The sequence below is a fragment of the Alligator sinensis genome, unplaced genomic scaffold, assembly GCF_000455745.1.
Source record: "Alligator sinensis unplaced genomic scaffold, ASM45574v1 scaffold223_1, whole genome shotgun sequence".
Taxonomy (NCBI): Eukaryota; Metazoa; Chordata; order Crocodylia; family Alligatoridae; genus Alligator; species Alligator sinensis.
In genome coordinates this window covers 3,467,064-3,485,753 of record NW_005841936.1, presented here as the reverse complement: position 1 = coordinate 3,485,753, position 18,690 = coordinate 3,467,064, and the positions used below count along the sequence as shown (strand labels likewise).

The following is an 18,690-nucleotide window of genomic DNA, read 5'->3' as shown; positions in this document are numbered from 1 at the left end:
AGCACCCAGCTGTGTCCACAGATGCTGCGTGAAGACATGGTGGGCATTATCAGCCTCAGATTCTGAAGTTCAGCACAGCTTCCAGCCAGAAGGCAGGCTAGAACTGCACTAGCTAGTTGCAGACTAACTAAATCAGAGATGAATAGCATAAGAGCTTTTGTGAGCCCAAACTCACTTCATCAGATGCTGTGAAAGGATATGCACAAAACAGTTTTCATGCTTTTTTCTGACCACAGAAAAACAATAAAGCCATTTTTCTGTTGCAAAGAACTCAGAAAGACTACAACCATGGGTTTCTGTTTAAAATCTCTGGATTTATCTTATCAGTTAGATTTGCAAACCCAACAGTGCTACTATTGTGAGGCACGCCACTGCACCCTTGTACCTCACTCAAAACTACCCCATTCAAGGTACCCCAGGGTAATCCACTCAGGGTACCACAGGATGCCCTTGCACCCTGGTTGAGACTCATTGCTTTAATGCAGGGGTGGGCAAGATGTGGCCCGCGAGGCCATTCTACCTGGCCCGTAGGGCCCCTAAAAATTTTAGAAAATTAATATTTATCTGCCACTGACTACCTGTCATGCGACCCTCAATGGCTTGCCAAAACTCAGTAAGCGGCCCTCTGCCCGAAATAATTGCCCACCCCTGCTTTAATGTTTTGTTACTATTGTTAATACTTCGGTTTTAAGAAAGCTATCAAGTCACTGCATACTATTTGTCACAATCTCTGCAAGAGAAAGACCACAAATATGCAAAATGAGCCACACCTGTAGGGTAAAAATGGTGGAGACAAAGGACATCTCAGCCCAAATCATACTCAAAATGCCACTCCAAAATAGTTAAAAAAACAAGGCATAACTGATGAAGAGGTGAAGACAAACAGATCAGGAAAAAAAAAATGTACAAGATACCCTCATATGTGCAACCTACTATTATTCTCTCAAAGACATCACCACAGAATCCTAGAATCCAAGACATGCAAAGCACAGACTGCATTATGAATTCTGCTGGGGGAACTAGCATGCACTTCTATTGGACTACAATCCAGCTCAGAGAGAAAATGTTGATAAATAATTGTGCAGGACAGAATGCTTGCATGCTTACATGTTTTATTCTGCACGCTTTACTGCAGAATAAAACACATTTAAATACAGTTCTTTTAAATTCCTGATATTGTCAATCATATCAATATATTATTTAAATACCCCAGATTATTATAACATCAAAGTTCTTAAATTTAAACTGTACCTTTCTTATTTGTATATTTTATATAAGCTTTGTATTGCAATACAACACACTTCTGACCTACTAGAAACTGAATCCAAAATACATTATCAGAACATAAATAAGTCATTACAGCAAGTTCAAAATGGAATGATTCTACATAGAATTTTGACAGGGTGGGGTGGGAGTAGTATGAAGGAAGGAAATAACAGGCAGGCTAGATATGCAACTTTATAGACTAGCTGCATCAGAGAAGCAGGAGGAAGGCAAGTGCTGGAAGAGGCAAAGTAGGAATGAACCCATAGGAACAAAGGGTCACAAAAGCTAATCCGAGTAATGGGATAAAAGTCCATAGTCCTTGTCTAAATCATCAGTACACTATAGCCACTCAAGTCAACGGTCAAACTCAAACCTCATTCCAACCTCCTACAATACCAACCCCAGAAAAAGGACAACATAATCCCTCTGTTTGTCACTTACAGCCCCTTGCTTGAATACCTGAGACACATCATTAATGACCTCCAGCCCCTCATGGAAAAGGCCAATTGTCTCAAGGTAGCCATGGGGCAAACATATCCTCCTATACAGACAGCCTCCCCGCACTGCCCCCCAACACAAATGGTATCTCTCAAGTAACAGGCTACTTAACTTCCAGTCTCACCAAGGTACCAGGTTTTGCAACAGAGCCAGATGTCTGCTGTGCCCCCTCATCAATGCAGATCACATCATCTCTGAACTAAATAACATGGATTATAACGTCCAAGATGAATTCGCCTGCAACTCTACCAACATCATATACTCCATCACTTGCTTACAGTACCCCTCTGCTGTCTACATTGGACAGATGGGATAATCCCCATGTGATGGAGTGAACGAACACCGATCTGACATTAGCTCTAGAAAGATGAAAAGACTTGTGGCAAAACACATTAACCTCCCTGGACATTCCATTGCTGACCTCTCGGTGGCTGTTCTTGGGCAACAAAACTTTAAAAACTGACATGAACGGGAAAATGAGGAACAAGAAATTATGCACAAACTGTACTGTGTTAATTATGGCTTAAACGGGGATTTACAGATTCTTATTCCAAGACTTGGATTAGCTTTCATGATCCCTTTGTTCCTATGGGTTCATTGCTTTTTTGCCTTGTCTAGCACTAGCCCCATTCCCTCTTCCCTCACTTCTCCCTCTTACCCTCCTTTTCTTTTTTATTCAAATCACTCTCTCCATTTTATACACTGCTCTGTGCATGCCCCTTCACAGCATCTGATGAAGTTGGTCTGTACAGCTGCACATCCACCTGCTTTCTGCCTGACTTCAGACTAACATTGCTAACTACATTTATGCTCATGGAAGGAAATAAAAACATTTTCTCCATGCTTTTCATAAATGTACCAGAATTATGTTCCCTTCTATATAAAGTTAAAAAATACATGTAATAGTTATACAGAAAGCATTATACTAGTCGTTTAGGTTAAATTAATAATAGTCCATACATGTCCTGAACAAACTTCCAGTGGCATTTATCAGCCAGTGCCTGACCTGCAGTATCTTTGCAATTTTTATCCTGACCTGAGACTGCAAAACCATGCTAATATATGATGGTTTAGTGATGCACACAAATAAAAATGATGATGAATCTGTTATTTCATTTTCACTTATGACTTTACATTAGAGTTGAACTCCAGATGAAAAACTCTGGTGGTAAAAAGTTTGCTTGTATAATCCAAACCCTTTTCTCACCTTGACACTCTTTTCTTACCATACTTTTAGAGGCATTCTGAATGTACCTTAACTGACTAAAGTAGAGTCCTTGGACTAAGTCCAATTATTCTGATCATATCCATCACTTCATTGGAGTTGAAGATGCAACTCGGGGCATAATTTAGCCTCTTAAATTCAAATTAAACACTTTAAACATAACACTGAATGAATCATAAAAATTCTGATTTCCAAAACAACCATTCCAGTGAAAGCTTGTTAACTAAGATCTGGCATAAGGAAAACACTTCCCTTATTACCAGTTTGGATGAATCTCTGTTGAGAAAGAAGCACATGTTAAACTAGGTGCAACGCTTCACACAAGTAGGACTTAGCAGAATTCAGCCAAATCATGCAGCACCTAAAGAGAAAACTGGGCAGATACAAAAAACAAGGAAGAGAACTCAGAGAAATGGGAGATTTGGTTTCTTATCTTGAAGAGAAGGAAATGCATTGGACATTTTTATTTCAAACCTACAGAATTCATGAATACGGAGTATTTAAGGTCAGAACGAATGATAAAACCGTCTCTGACATCCTGTATATCTATTTAAGGCCAGAAAGGATGATAAAATCAGCTTTGACATCCTGTATATTACAGGTCCTTGATCCCCCCATTATCCTTGTATTGGGCCCAATATTATTTACAGGCAGTCCTTGACTTCCGATGTTTCGAGTTATGTCAAATGGCACTTATGCCATTTGTAAGTTGACACCCTGTTTCATCGTTCCCACGCGGGTTTTGCCTTTATGACGCTGGACACAGCTGTGTCCAGCTGGTAAGTCTGTTGTGGTGTGGGGAGAGATGAAGAGGCACGGCGAGGCAGATCAATGCCCACGTAGCGAGGGAGGACTTGTGGCTGGGGCTGGGACTGGGGCAAGCGCTGCCCAGCCGGGGCAGGAAGGGGCGCGGGGAGAGGGTGGGGCAGCTCCTGGCTCCATGCACCACAGGTCCAGGAGGGCAGCGGCGTGTGCCCCGGATCTGCGTGGGGTGGCCGGGGCCGGGTTTCACCCAGCCAAGCAGCAGCAGTTGCAGGGCTGGGCAGGTGCGTGCCCCCAGATCTGCATGGGGAGGGTTATGGGTCGGGGGGCAGGGGCTGCAGCTACCCTAAAATTCCCCATAGCCCCCACCACCCACCCAGAGCAGGCCTGGCCCAGGTCGCCCCAAGCAGATCTGGGGCAGATGCCCCTGCCATGCCCTGCCGCCACTTGCCAGGGTGAAGCGAAACAGGAGGCACAGGGAGGCTGGAGTGGCTCTGCCACTATGCCCTGCTTGTCCAAGGCAGCGCAGCACCTCCGCCCCACAGCCCTCCAGCCCTACTGGACAAGCCGTGGCAGGGCAGAGCCCTCACTCCCAGCGCCTTCTGCCTGAAGCCATGCCTGCATCATGCCCCCCACACGCCAGCTGGGCAAGCGGCAACACGGCAGATCCCCCACGACCAGCACCTTCTGCCTCACCTGGGGGAAGCAGCTGGACAAGCTGTGAATTCTCCCACAGCTGCCCATAGCCCCTGCTCCCAGCACTGCCAGAGTGTAGCCCGGCACTGCCCGCCTCGCCACAGCAGGGAACAGCCCAATGAGCCACGGCTTCTCCCGCAGCCACCCATAGTCCCCAGAGTGCAGCCCTGCACTGCCAGCCTTCCCACAGGGGGAGCAACCGCACAAGCTGTGGCTTCACTCCAGGGGCTATGGGCTATTAATCATTTGGCTGGAGGATCAAGATAACCCAAGAAACCCTGTGCTCCTGTGAGTTTAGGCATCATTCAGGAAAAGGCTAGAAGTCTTTATGATGAACAGCAACACGTGACAGATGCATCCACTGTTGAAGAGACTCCTCCCCATAAACTCTTGACAACAAGTGTTGGCTGAGGCATTTCAACATTCGGAAGCTGCCGTGTCCCTGTTTGAGGAACATTAGCCCAACATTGAACGCAGTGCATCACTGAATAGGGGCATATCCAACATGTACAGCTGCTACAGAGAAATTGACAAGCAAAAGAAGAGAACATCTGTTCAAACTTCCTTGGACACTTTCTTTAACAAAGCAGACAAGACTCCAGAGAAACCTGCAGCCAAGACTCCTGAGAAGACTCCAGCCAAGAACCCTTGTCCATCTAAGTCACCTCAAAGAAGTCCTTCCAATTTAATATGATTGCTATTTACATTAATATAGCTATATTAAATACAGTAATGTAGCTATATCACTCATCTATTATTGACTGAGTATAAAACTCTGGGTTATTTTTGGTGAAAATAGGGTACCGGGCCTTGGTTCAGGAACCAATCCTCCATTTATAACATTGTTTCCTATGGGAAACTTGGTTCTGAGTTACAATGTTTCAACTTAAGATGCAGTTGTCAGGAACCAATTTTGTCTTAAGTCCAAGGACTGTCTGTATTTGATTAAAGCAGATCTTCCAGGACATCATCGGCCTGTATTTGAAGAATCAAGAAATAGAAAATCTACCACTTCCCTTTGTGGTTTTTTCAAATCTGTGATTACGCTCAATGTCAAACAACTCACAAAAATCCTAAAGATTATTACATCTACACAGTTATCTTTATCAAGCAAACTTTTAAATTTCAAAGAATGAGGTCAGGATTATTTGCCCAGACCTATTTTTCCTAAAACCATGGTGACTGGCATTAAATTATATTCTTCTCCTTTTATTAATTGAATCTCATATTTGTATCTTCGTATTTTGCTCTAGGCTGATGTCTGACTATGTGGCCTAGAGCTATGTGGTTCATTCTACTCTTCCTTTTGGGGCTCCTTTATATACACAGGTAAAGGCACAATGGGATCTAATGCATGATCCACATAAAAATGTCCCCTGCCATGCCACACATGCATAACAGAAGGTGCGATTGTGGGATCATACATTAGATCCTGGGCTCCCCCTGCACCCACAAGACTGCTGTGATCACTCAGCTGCAGGACACCCCATGTGCCCCAGAAGCTGGGAGATCAAAGCAGGGCCCTGCAGCTGCCAGGACCCAGAGTTGTAGCTACAGAGCTTTGGGTCTCAGTGTCAGCAGCTGCCAAGTCCCACCTGCACCCTACAAGCAACCAAGACTGAGATTTCTACAACTGACAGGACTTTCAGTCCCAGCTTCATCACATGCACAGCCAGGATCCGAGGGTCTTGCAGCTGATCGGCCTCTCAGCCCCAGCTGCATGCAGAGTGCAGGCAGGAAGCATCCTGTCAGCTGCAGGACGCTGCTGTGATCTCCCAGCCCCAGGAAAGTGTGGGGTACCCCACAGCTGGAAAACTGCAGCAATTGTAGTCTCCCACCAGAGGAGACATTGGCTGGGAGAGCACAGCAGCTGCTATCTTCCAGCTGATGTGCGGAGTATCAGGAGTGTGTTATGCGCCCCAGCAGCCAGGAAATTGCAGCAGCTGAGGTTTCCCAGCCATGTGGGGGACTGCCTACACATGCAAGCTGGATAGAAACCAGTTACAAAGTTATTACATATTTTTGAGCAATAACTTTCTAGCTGGTTGGACTTTTTAAGGTGGCATAATTAATTTGTATGTATAGCCAGTCTAAATTTATTGTGCAATTAACAGGGTAATTGCATAATACATATAACATACAGAAGCAGCCTTTAAGTACTGATACAACCTTGGCCTTCTTCATCAAAAAATTCCCCAATAAACCAAGATTATTTAAAAACAAACACTGACTGGTCAAGGCTCTCCTCAGACTGTTCTTTTGTAACGTGGTGCATGTTATCCAGACCTAGCCACTTAAAATAGTTTATCCCTAATTAACATTCATATTATCCTGGGCTTCTAACAGACTAGCAAGTACTTCAACATCCCCAGTGATTCAAACACAATTCTCCCAAACACAGAGCAAAAATATTTATTAAATACTTCTGTCTTTTCCGCAGCATTACTCAAAATTTTACTATCTGTAACTTGTAACTGGACTATAAAGTTATTTCAAATATATGAAATCCTAGCCATCTTTAGCCTTGCCAGTCATGGGTTTGTCATGAAGTCTACAGTTTCACTTATCAGAAGTTCTGAAGAGAAATGTACTTACCTTTTTCCCCCTTTTGCTAAATATTTGTTTCTAAAATGCTACTTTCACTTTGCCACTGAAATAAGATCAGCTTTTAAGCCAAACTTGTCTTTCCTCTTGATTGTGGAATCATGAATGTTTGGCAATCCAATATATTCTTTCTTTTTAAAAAAATCCCAATTTTCTTACACTGTTCTGTCTTAATGTTTTTATCCTGGTTAAATTTAATTGATAATCTCCCTCTGCTTTGAGAAATTAAGATTTTTCTTAATACTAAGTATAAACATAATTGGTTTGAAGTGTCTTCTGTTTGTTCATCATACTGAATGCAGTCAGGTCAGGATTACTGTTCTCTAAGCAATCACCAACTGTTAGAGCAATTATCAATTCAACTTTGTTCATTATTTTGAGGTCCAACATAGCTACCTACAGTTGACTGCAATTCGTTTTTAGAAGATCATATACATTTTTAAGAAACTCTAATACTGTTTCACTACTGGAAGCATGAAACTTCCAAAACTGAAGCCCCTCATAACAGCACAATTTTTCCTATATGGAGAGGTAACAGAATCACAGAATCAGAAAATTAGGTTGGAAGGGACCTCAGGAAGTCATCTAATCCAACCTCCTGCTCAAAGCAGGACCATCCCCAATTAGATAATCCCAGCCAAAGCTTTGTCTAGCTGGATCTTGAAAACCTCGAAGGATGGAGATTCCACCACCTCTCTGGGTAACTGTCCCAGTGTTTTCCAACCCTCCTAGTGAAAAAATTATTCCTACTACCTAACATCAACTTCCCTTGTTGCAACTTGAGACTCTTACTCCTTGACCTGTCAAAACAGGCCTCTGCTGTGGCAGAAGGGCCTGTGTATTAGACTGATAACAAAAAGATTGTGAGTTGAAGTCTGGGTGTGAGTTGGTGAGCAAGTGCCCATCTAATTTAGCCCCTGTTCTATGGTGCAGAGGGCTGTGTGGTAACTTGAAAACCTAAGGTCCTAAAGCAACAACTCATCCTGCTCTCTAGTTTACTTCTGTGGCATTATAAAAAATGCCTGACAAATACCCCTTCACCTAGACAAACTGTCACATGCAAATTCAAGGTCCTGGATTTTTGAGTCATCATCAGTAATATCTAAAATAAATAATTGCATGTAACACAGTATACCAGTCCCAAATGTCTTTCATCTATACTGTTCTTTGTAAATGGGTTATAACTAATCATTATAGCATTCCAATCATTTGAGTTATTCTACCAGATTTCAGTAAAGCCAATTATTTACTAAATTTCTTCTCACTAATGATAATTACCAATTCCTCTCATTTGTTAGGCAGACCCCAAGCACTGGTATAAGAGACTGAATAATCTCTTTCACATTCTCTGCTACACTGGTTCAGTTTGTTTGCAACATGCAGAATTTAACTTTGCATATTTGCCTCCAAACACATTCCTTTATTGGTGTCAGTAGACTGCTCCACCTAGTCTCCCAATAGAGAAGATCTGCTCCTCTACCTACTCAATATAAGCTTGTCTCCTATTGGAAAGTGGTCCAAAGTTCCACAGAAGCCAAACTTTCAAACTACCAGTAACAGTCAACAGTTCATCTCTAGTATCTTTTGCCTTTTTTTGCTAATGGTTAGACCACTTCAATTTCCCACTTAACTTCTATTTAAGATTCTGGAATCTGATCTGTGCAGTTCCACACAGTATCATGTCATTTGTTACAACATGCATCGTTATAAGTATACACTTGCTAGATAATTTAATCCCATTTAATCTTGCCACTACATCTGTTCTTTTTTTTCCAGCACACTGTCCTGTTTTCCTTGTGTTTTTTGCTTAATTCTCTGTCTGCTTTTCTTAATATGTGACAGCGTGAAGCTTCCTCCTAGCCTACCAGCCAGCGGAAAAGATGGGGGAAGGGGAGCAAGGCAGAGAAAAAGGAACCTGTGGCCTGCTGATGCTGTCCCCAGACAACCCAACCTCCCAGCACAGCTGATCCCTGCAGCCTGGGACAGGAGAGGGTCAGGAGCAGCTCTGGGGTTCTCCCTAAGACCAGAGAAGCCAGAGGCAGGAGCAGAAGTTGAGGGCAAGAGGGGAGGCAGTGGGTGAGGCAAGCAGTGGAGGGATAAGTGGATTGGGGAGGGTCAAGCAGCAGGGGCTCAAGTAGCAGGGAGGTAGGCATAAAGGAGCAGGTGCCAGGGGACGCAGCCACCAGGGAACCTAAGGGGCAGGCAGGCAAGGGGAGGGGTCAGGCTGCCTGCATGCTGCTTGCCTCTCCAACCACTTCTTTCCCACTGTAGTGATGAGGGGGGAATGACTTCAAGGCAACCCCCAGTAATTAGATTCTCCCCACCATACTATGTGCCCCCTTCTCTCATGTTCCCCGCCACACTGTATGGCCCTTCTGCCCCGCTCCCTGCCGCACCACGCGCCCCCTTACTCAACCCTTCCCACCGCACTGTATACCCCCTTCCCCTATGCTCTCCCCCACTTCACATACCCCCTACCTGCAGCATGAACCATGCTGGCCCCATCTGGAGCTATTGCAGCTCCTTACCTGGGCTGTACTTAAATCCAGGACAAGGGCTTTCCCCCTCCCCCTCACCATGCTGAATGAGGGAGAACCTCATCTTAACTTTGAGTAAATACAGTATTATAGGAAACATATACATTTCAGTAGGTGGCAAGTGGATTTCAGGGGTGGGGGGGTGAGGAAATCAACAAGATGTTGGAAGATTGGTACATAAAAGATTTTTTTCTTACATAAATCCACATTTAAAAATGAAAAAAAATAAGCAATATTGAGTATTATGGGATTACTGTCAGCAATGTCCACTGAGACCATCTTAAATCCAAAAATCAACACTCAGACATCACTAACAAGAAATTTAAATCACAGCAATAAATGTGGAAAGAATGAGAGATAACAAGCAATAATGCAGCCAGCCGCTCACTAGCCAGTTCTTCACACCTTTAAGCAGAGAGGCAACATCTCCTTACCAAGATGAATTTAAAGCATGTGAAAGAGGATGGAGATTAGCAAGGTAAAATTATCTTTGAGCTGACTAAAGTATAATGTGCTGAAGAGAGAGGGTCTTCATTCTATTAAAAAAATGTGGGAAAAAGACTGAATACCTAGTTTCCTATGCTAGTTGAAACTTCCAGGGAGCATGTATAAACAACTACGAATAGTGGGAGGCAATAGTTCCATCATCTGGGGACACAGGCAAAAATCTCCCTTGCCAAGGAAGGGCTCCACCATCAGAGTGCACTTGGAGCCAATAGCAATAACTAGACCTAGCCCAAATCTAGTTGGCTTGAAGCACATGAGGATCTGGCTTGAAGCACATGAGAATCATTGGTGGCAATCCTACAGAAAGATAAAAGGATAGCTATGATGTATCTGACCAGACCAGAGTCTTGTTCTTTTTATGCAGTGGAAAAGGTTTCTCCCAAAGGCAGCATGAGTGCTACATTGGATCCATATCACTCTATCCCTAGCTGTTGCGGTACCAGATAAAGCAAACGATATCTGCTGAAACCATGGGAAGAAGGAGATTTACAAGAAAAGGTCTGGGGACAAGAAGAGCTGGGAGCTGAGTGGACACACCAGAAGCAACCCTGGGTAAGACAGCAGGAACCGGGAGAGTGACAAGAGGCAGCCATCCAAGTCCCCACAGTGACAGTGAGCAGGGAGCGGATAAACCCTCACAGGGATTTTTCTTTTTTTTTTCCTTTTTTCTTTTGGTTGGGGGACTAACTAAAGAGATGAGCCAGCAAGAGAAAAGCTGGGGCATTATGGCACCCTAAATATGGTTAACTGATGGGTAGAGCCAGTGAGGGAGCAACCAGTGAAGGGACTTGTCCTAGATAAACGTACAGAACGGGATAAGTCAGGGCCTGACAAACTCAGTAATCAATGAGGTATGAAGTGAAGATAAATAAAGTGACTGAGCTCGTTAAGTGATGATTCAAGGACAGATGTTAAACTTCTTGAGTGATGAAATCTAAGTAAGAATCAGGAGACAAAAACTTGGTAAGTAATGGAGTTTAATAAGTAGCCGAGTGATGAAACTTGGTAATCGATGAAGTAGATAAGGATTAATGTAGTGATGACAGACGCCTTCATGGGTCAAGTGTAAATAAAAGCCAACTGATTTGGTGAATCCCGGGGTCTCCATGGAAACTGCCAGGATTAACACTGAACTCCATCCCTGCTCTTTACAGCCCCAAGAACAAGTGGCAGCCATCTTGGTGACCATGGGTCACACTGTCTGTTTCCTCTGTTCTACCCCACTTCTATTCCAGTGAAGAAAAGTCAACTTGCCTGATTAATATACACTCCCCAATTTTGGAGGGCTGATTTTGGGGGGAAAGGTGCATAAAATACACAAGTAAATATGGTATATGATATACTAAGCTCCAGTGGGTATACAAGTATTTAGCTTTGCACCTTCATAGAATACCCCCGAACTGATGTGATCCACAATTTTTTTCTGTGTAGGGCAGCGGCTCCCAATCTGTGGTACGGGCACCACCAGTGGTACGCAGACAACCTGTCAGTGGTACACATTAACAGATTTATTATAATTACTTTATATGACTAAACTTGGTTGTTGGTACTTAAAGTTTAACTGAAAATTTTGCTGGTGGGACTTAAGGGTGTAGCGTTTTAAACTGGTGGTATGCAATCTGTCGGAGTTTGGGAACCACTGGTGTAGGGGGATGGAAGAAGGGGTAGTTGCTGGTGGAGTGTATTCTGGGACTTAGGTGGAAGAAGCAGAAAAAGTAAAATGATGCAAGAGCTAATAAAAAGGGTGGGGGAACCCAGTTTTTTACAAAAACCAACAGAAAACTCTACCAGTTCTCTCCTGCACTGGTAACACAAGCTCATACCATTTTTGTTACACATACTAACATTTTTTGGGTACACCCCAGAAAACATAAGTTACAAACTACACAATTGCATTATCACTACTATTAACTGTATACAAAAGAATCAATTCCAGTAATCTCATTCTTCTTCTTAGAAATTATAACTCAAAATCCTGAGACTGTTATTGCCAATGCACTGAATAGGTAATTGTGTTATGAACATTTTAATTGATATTAGGTATGTCACAGGCGAGTTGTAATGGTTATCTTAAATGAGGATTAATAAAAAACCTTTATATATCACACCAAACCATTTCTGACACCTATATTACAGAAACCCAATTTTTATTGGAACTATTTTTATATATTCCTGCACCTGGAAAGCAAAGTATTTGGTTACCATGAGTCTCAGTGTGTAGGCTTCTGAATTAGAGAAAATTCAAATTCAAATAGAAACCACCAGCAAAAATGACTTGCAGTAAAGTCACTTTTTACATTTAAAAAATGTTCAACCTTAACAAGTGGTTATCTCAAAACTGTAAGGAATATTCTGGGAACTAGGAATTTCTCCTTTCCTGTGGCATAAGTCTTCCATTTTGGGGCTCCGCAGGATCATGAAATATACTGAATACTGCTTCAAGCTGTTGTAATTTTGACAAGATTTCCACATTTTGGAAGAAAGCAGGAACATTGTCTATAGTTGGTTGTTTTTTCCACATGTGCTAGAAGCCATTCAAATTAGAACGCATCCTAAGTAATCACTTTAAAAGGCAAAAAGTAAGCAAATTGGCCAAAAAATGTGTAATAAATAAACTAGTACAAAACTTCAACCTGTTAACTACCTCCCAAGGAAAAAATGAAACCTTAATATACAATAAGTGATGCAAAGTGTACAAAAGAAGTGGTAGAGCAAGAATTACAACTCATAGGGTGTGTCCAGATGAGAACAGACATTTGTTTCCCAGGGACAAGCAGCAGTGGCACACCTTGTAAGAAATGGGAATGCCCATGCCATACGTGCTCTGGCATGTGATAGGTTACCCCAGTTGGAGTAACCAAGGCTGGGGCCAGCAACTGTGCTGGTCCCAGTAGCCTTACCTGATGTTCTTGGGGTCTCCCAGGGCTGTAGCCACACCAAGAAGCCTGGCTGGCAACTGGAGCATGGCTCCAGCTGGCCAGACTCCAGTTTTGGGCAGCACATACTGCCTACAAGTGCATTGCTCCACTTTTTCTCCACATGGGTTTTTTTTCCCCTGGGATCTCCCAAGGTCAAAAAAAATTCCCTGCGTTACAAGGTAGCAGTGAGGGGTATGCTTGCATGTGTGGTGTGTGGCACCACAGGTGGGTATGTGGTGCCACATACCACAAGTCCACGTTCACCTGGATGCAGCAATGGACTCTCAATTTAACACACCTGCCTTAGGTTACTTGATACTATATCTCTCTCGCCATTCCTCTCTGATTTTGTTTCCCAAACTTGTGAGACATCCAAAGGTTTTCATACAGCCAAAAGACTTTCTGCAGTAAGGCTAACTGGCTCCCACCCATGTTCTCCCCGTCTCAGTCCGATTCCCTCACAGTTCCCAGTTCCAACCTTCTTAGTTCCCATTTCCCAGTCTCCTTACGTAGTCCCTATTTCTCTCTCTTCCCATCCAATCCCACCAGACTCCTTGTCCAGTTTCATTCCCCCTTATCCTTTCTACATTTAATCACAAGCTCTCTTCCATCCTGTTGCCCCAGCACATCTGTGGGAGAGAAATGCCACTAAGAGGACAGGTCAGACTTTTTGCTTCTAGTTCCATTCCAGTGCTCAGCAACAGCCCCCAACCAGCGGAGAGGAGCCACGACAGGTTAAGTTCAGATTTACACCTGTAGCCAATGAATGGAAAAAGCATATTCAAATGCTCTGTGAAGATGGTATATGGGCCCTTTGAACAAAACCGGCAACCATGGAAGTTTCAAACACGCTTGATGCAGATGGAGTGCTTGGAGACTATAGATGCTAAGCTTAAAGAAGTCTCTACTGAGCATACAAAACCATAATTTCTCAAAGCCTTACAACTTGACCCGATTTAGGAAGATTTTCTCAAGGTCACTACCAATGCCCTGACAAATTCAAGTCCTTGATTCAAAACATGTGCAGAGTTGGTCAAAGAAAATATGACTAAAATTAGCTTAGACTAACCTGCAAAGATTGAACTGATTCAGCCTCAGACTTTATTAACACTAGTATTAATTTTTATAGAAGTAGAAGTAGGAACTGTGTGTGGCTAGTGAAGTAAACCAATTATTCCAGGTCACCTTGGGGAAAAATCTCTAAAATGCCTAGGTGAAAATCATTTGAACTTAAATTCCTATTTGCCAAATCCTCTTTAAAATAAGTCCTTTTTTTTTTAACGCTATTTTGAAAATTTTTACTTTCAAGTTTTTCCAACACATAAATCTCATCCTCCTCCCCATTTTTATTCATAAACTGGAAGATATAAACAAGCATTCCTGTTTTTTCAACTCACAATTGATTTCTCAGCATTGAATAAACAGGTCCAAATGAAGAAAATACTCTGTCTGCACCTGCAGAAGAGGCTACTATAAAAGCTGGTTTAACACTTCAACAAACTCTGGTTTTAGGTGCTTACTTCCACCAGTTCAGTGGTGTGACTCTCTTTAAAACATCCTCACCAAATATGTACTACTAAAACAGTTCACCACTAGCCCTGAAATGTATTATAGTTGGCATGATTGATAGGTGATTACTAGATGCCCGTATCATAGTAGCATTTTCCTCTTTGGCAGTTAGGCATCTACCTTGGTACTTTGTGTTAAGAATATTGACAAAAAAATGAGATGAAGTGCTTGCTTGCTCCATCCACTGCTTTACTGCCTGCAATTTAACTTTACTGTTGGGTATTTCTTGCTTTAATATTTCTTGAAGTTCTTTTTGAATTCCAACAGCATCTGCAATACAGCAGCAATCTTTCTGTAGTTTGTCCAAAGCTATGGAAATAGGTTTTAGTGAATTCAGCATATCTCCACTTTTGTCTTTACTCCAAGAGTTAACTACTTTAGCTGTGATACTTTCATCAATTTTGTCACACTTTTCTTCATAGATGGTCATCAGAATAGGCCAGTTCTTAATAAACAGCTCAAAGCAGTCAACCACTCAATTTCATCATACATTTGGGGTAGAATTAGCTTGGATCCCCCAGCTCTGTTTAGTGAAGCGGAAGCAAATTGGTTGTTACAGAAGTATTTTGCAAATTCCAACATTTTCCTTTACTACTTTCCTGGAGTACTTGGCTAAAAAATGCATCAAATGAGCACTGCACCCATACTTGATACATTTCAGGTGTGCTTAATTATCTTCTAAGTTTCTTCTGATCTTGCTACATTTGCAGCATTAGCTGTGACTGCACCTGACGCACACGACATTTGGATTTTTGCTCACAGTTTGTTATAGCTTTTACCGCTAGTTTTAAATATTCTGTAGTATAGGTATTTCCTCATGCATCAATTGTTTCTGAGGTAAGCAGTTCCATCTTCTGTTGTCACACAAGCACATAGTACTGGATCATTGTGTACTTTGCTCCATCTATCAAGACTCAAATTTATACCTTTTTCTTCAGTGTTTTTTGCACACTGTTCAATTCCTTTCTCATACCCAGAAGATTTCCAGAAGCATCTGTTCTGCTGGGTGGAGTACAACATGGTCATAATAATTGAACCATGCCAGTGAAATGTTTGCTCTGAACAAGATGAAAGGGAGAATTTGTTCCATAAATTAACCAAACAAACTTATCATCTATGTTGTCTTGCTGGACTTCACTGGTCCTGATTATGAACTCATCCACAGTTTTACTTGATAAAGAAAAAAGTCTCTTTTTGGATACAGAGAATTCACTGTCTGAGGTATGTTGAGTTGCAATACTCCTGGTATTGGTACCAGTATCGGTACCAATAGATGATGCAGAAGTTGCAAACATTGTAGATGATGGACGTTTAAAATTTCTTATGTCTAAGATGGACAGTTAACCGATATCACAACAGTTCAGACACTGAACTTCATGAAGGAATGGATGGCTGGAGAGAAGGAAATAGGACACACTTCCCCCTCAATATGTAAGATAGAAGCCAAGGGACTCAGCATCCTAAAGGGTTTATTGAGACCACACTGCTGCAGACAGTGATCCTAAACTTCTGAGTTTCTCCTCATAGCTCAAATAATGCCATCCTATCAACAACTGTTCTTAATCTACTCCAACAAGAGGAGACATTCCTCTATGGACTGGGCAAGTCTATGTGAAATAAAGTAATAATCAATTGGTCCAGACTATGTAATGGGAGCATTTACACCGGAGCTGAATATCTCAGAAATGGATTTTAACCTCATTCACCCACATTGTACGTGAATGCTCTATATGCTGTTGGGGAATGGAAGCAGAGGTACAACTAAACCAGCCACCCAAGGTGTTTGCCCCCATCAGCCACAGAACCATATCCCCATAAAGAGTGGGAGAGAAGTGGAGGAAAATAGAGCAAAGCTGACTCTCCTCACTTTCAAATCTTATATAGCCACATTTGTTTGAAAAAAGAGGATGATCTGGTCTATTATGTTTAAATGTTATTGATTTATTAAAAATGCTTTGATATTCTATTTATTTCATTAAATGGTTTAAGCTACAATACAAAATAGAAAACTTACTAAGTAGCATAACAACACTCTTTTACGGCCACACACAAAAAAAAAAAAGATAAATCTCTCAAATGAAACCATACAAAGTCTACATATATATTTTTTTCTTTTTATCTTATCAAGAAGGCATGCTCTTTGCCAAAAAAAGATCATTATTTTTTCTTGTCAAAGGGTAATACCCCAAAGCAATCACTAAAGTTCAACACAGGTAATTACCTTCTGACTATCTACATTCTCCCTTCAGTTTCAAATGGAAATCATATTCTTCACTTCCTTCCCTAAAACTGTTCTATAACGCACTAACTACAAGTTATTAAGACATCTGCATTTCAGTGCACGATGACATCATTTTTCTAGAGTTTAAGATACCTATTTATCTCAGAAAGAAAGGCTGTGATGCACAATTAATACTTTTAAAGAATTACAAGTAGTCCATAGATTGAAGAAAGTCATCTTCCAAAATATGACATTAATATTTGTTCATCTACCACCCTACAAAACAGATCAGATCAGCAAGCAACCTATGGGTCAGATCTGGCCCGCAGAACAACTGGATCCGGCTTGCAGATGTGGGGCTTCAGAAGAAGGCACTCCCCGTGCCACCATGGAGAGAAGCGGCCGTGGCAGCAGGGTCACTCGGCCCACAGCCAGAAAAGGTTGCCTCCACCTGGATTAGATAGAAGACAGTACAGGAATGGGTGATATTAAAACAAATACCTGATGACTTACGTACACTACCACCCTTTTTCTGGAAAGAAAAGATATGTAAAAGTATGTAATTTCAGGGATCCTAGCTTTCTCTGATTAAAAAAATCCCCAATTTTTGGATTAAAAAAATATAAGCCAAAATCCACATTTTTCCGCCACTAATATAAAAAATATATCTATGGCGGTATTTCATTTTAATCATGGAAAAATGTGGAGTTTAGGGTACTTTTTTAAATCTGAAAATTGGGAATTTTTTTTTAATCAGAGAAAACCAAGATCCCTGATAATTATGTCACCATCATGGCAAGATACCAATTCATGACATAGAGCACTGACATTTCCAAAGTGTACACATTAAAAATTATCAAATGCTACAGCATACGAACTTTACAGTAAATAGAGTTCTCATCGGAAAATGCCAATTAATCAAAATCCAAACCTTTCACAGGAACATACCATCTCTTAGAGACCTAGCTTCTAATCCCTGCTGTGCTTGATTTAGATGATGTACCAGAGCCTTGGTGTCTGACATTCCAGGTGAAAGGGTACCTAACTTTTTACAAATACTTAAATATTTACTGGAGAAAAAGAGTGCAGGCAAGAGAATGAGTACACAGGAAAAAAAGAGAAAGACCTCTGACTTTAAAAAACTTTATTATAAAGATGTTAAAAAAAGCAGAAGGTGAAAGTGCAAAAGTGTGCATCCCTACCAGGGGCCAAGCATGAAACACTTGTCAATAAATAACTGCCATTATCACCAGAGATTGAAACCTCCACCCCTTCAATGCATTTCATGGGGTTACACATTTAGGACTATCTGCCTGTCTTCCACCTTGAAGGTTCAACACGACACAAAATGCCCGGATTTTGTTACAAGGTGAATGGCCATACTCAAAGACGAGACAGACAGGGGAGAAATCCTTCCAAACCCAGACAACAAACAGTGCAGTGGCTAGGGTGGGATTCAGCTGGAATATGCGAGACCAAGGCTCTAACTCTTGGTCTCAATGACACAGAGGAGGATTTTAACCTGGCCTTACAAATCTTAGTCGAGCAGCTGAACCCCTGGATTATTTGCTGTTAGAGGGAAAATATTCATCTGGTGAGAATGTATTTACAAACATTGAAGCAAGAGTCTCAGAAAAGAGACACTGACTCCAAAATGACTAGTAACCACCAGATTACTCGCTACTCTGTAGTGAGAAGCTCGCGCTCTCTCTCTCAAAATTTTACATCTTTGTTTCATCCTAACATATATAACGTGTTTTGAAATCTCATAATATTTTCTACGAAATCTTCTTGGAAACCCTTACCAGAAAATAAAGTTAGTAGGGAAGAGATCATGGAAGTGAACCACTATCTAAGTACGTGCTTCAAGGCAGAAGGTTTTGGTAG

General features: G+C 41.8%; 1 protein-coding gene across 1 annotated transcript in view; it reads right to left on the bottom strand.

Annotated features, from left to right (window-relative positions):
• Positions 1 to 17,249, bottom strand: part of FAM172A (family with sequence similarity 172 member A) — a gene marked incomplete at its 3' end in the record, with an annotated part of 182,567 nt that extends 165,318 nt beyond the window's left edge. The window contains exon 1 of the mRNA XM_006019717.3: positions 17,109 to 17,249. The remainder of the gene's footprint in view (positions 1 to 17,108) is intronic.
• Positions 17,250 to 18,690: the final 1,441 nt, after the last annotated feature.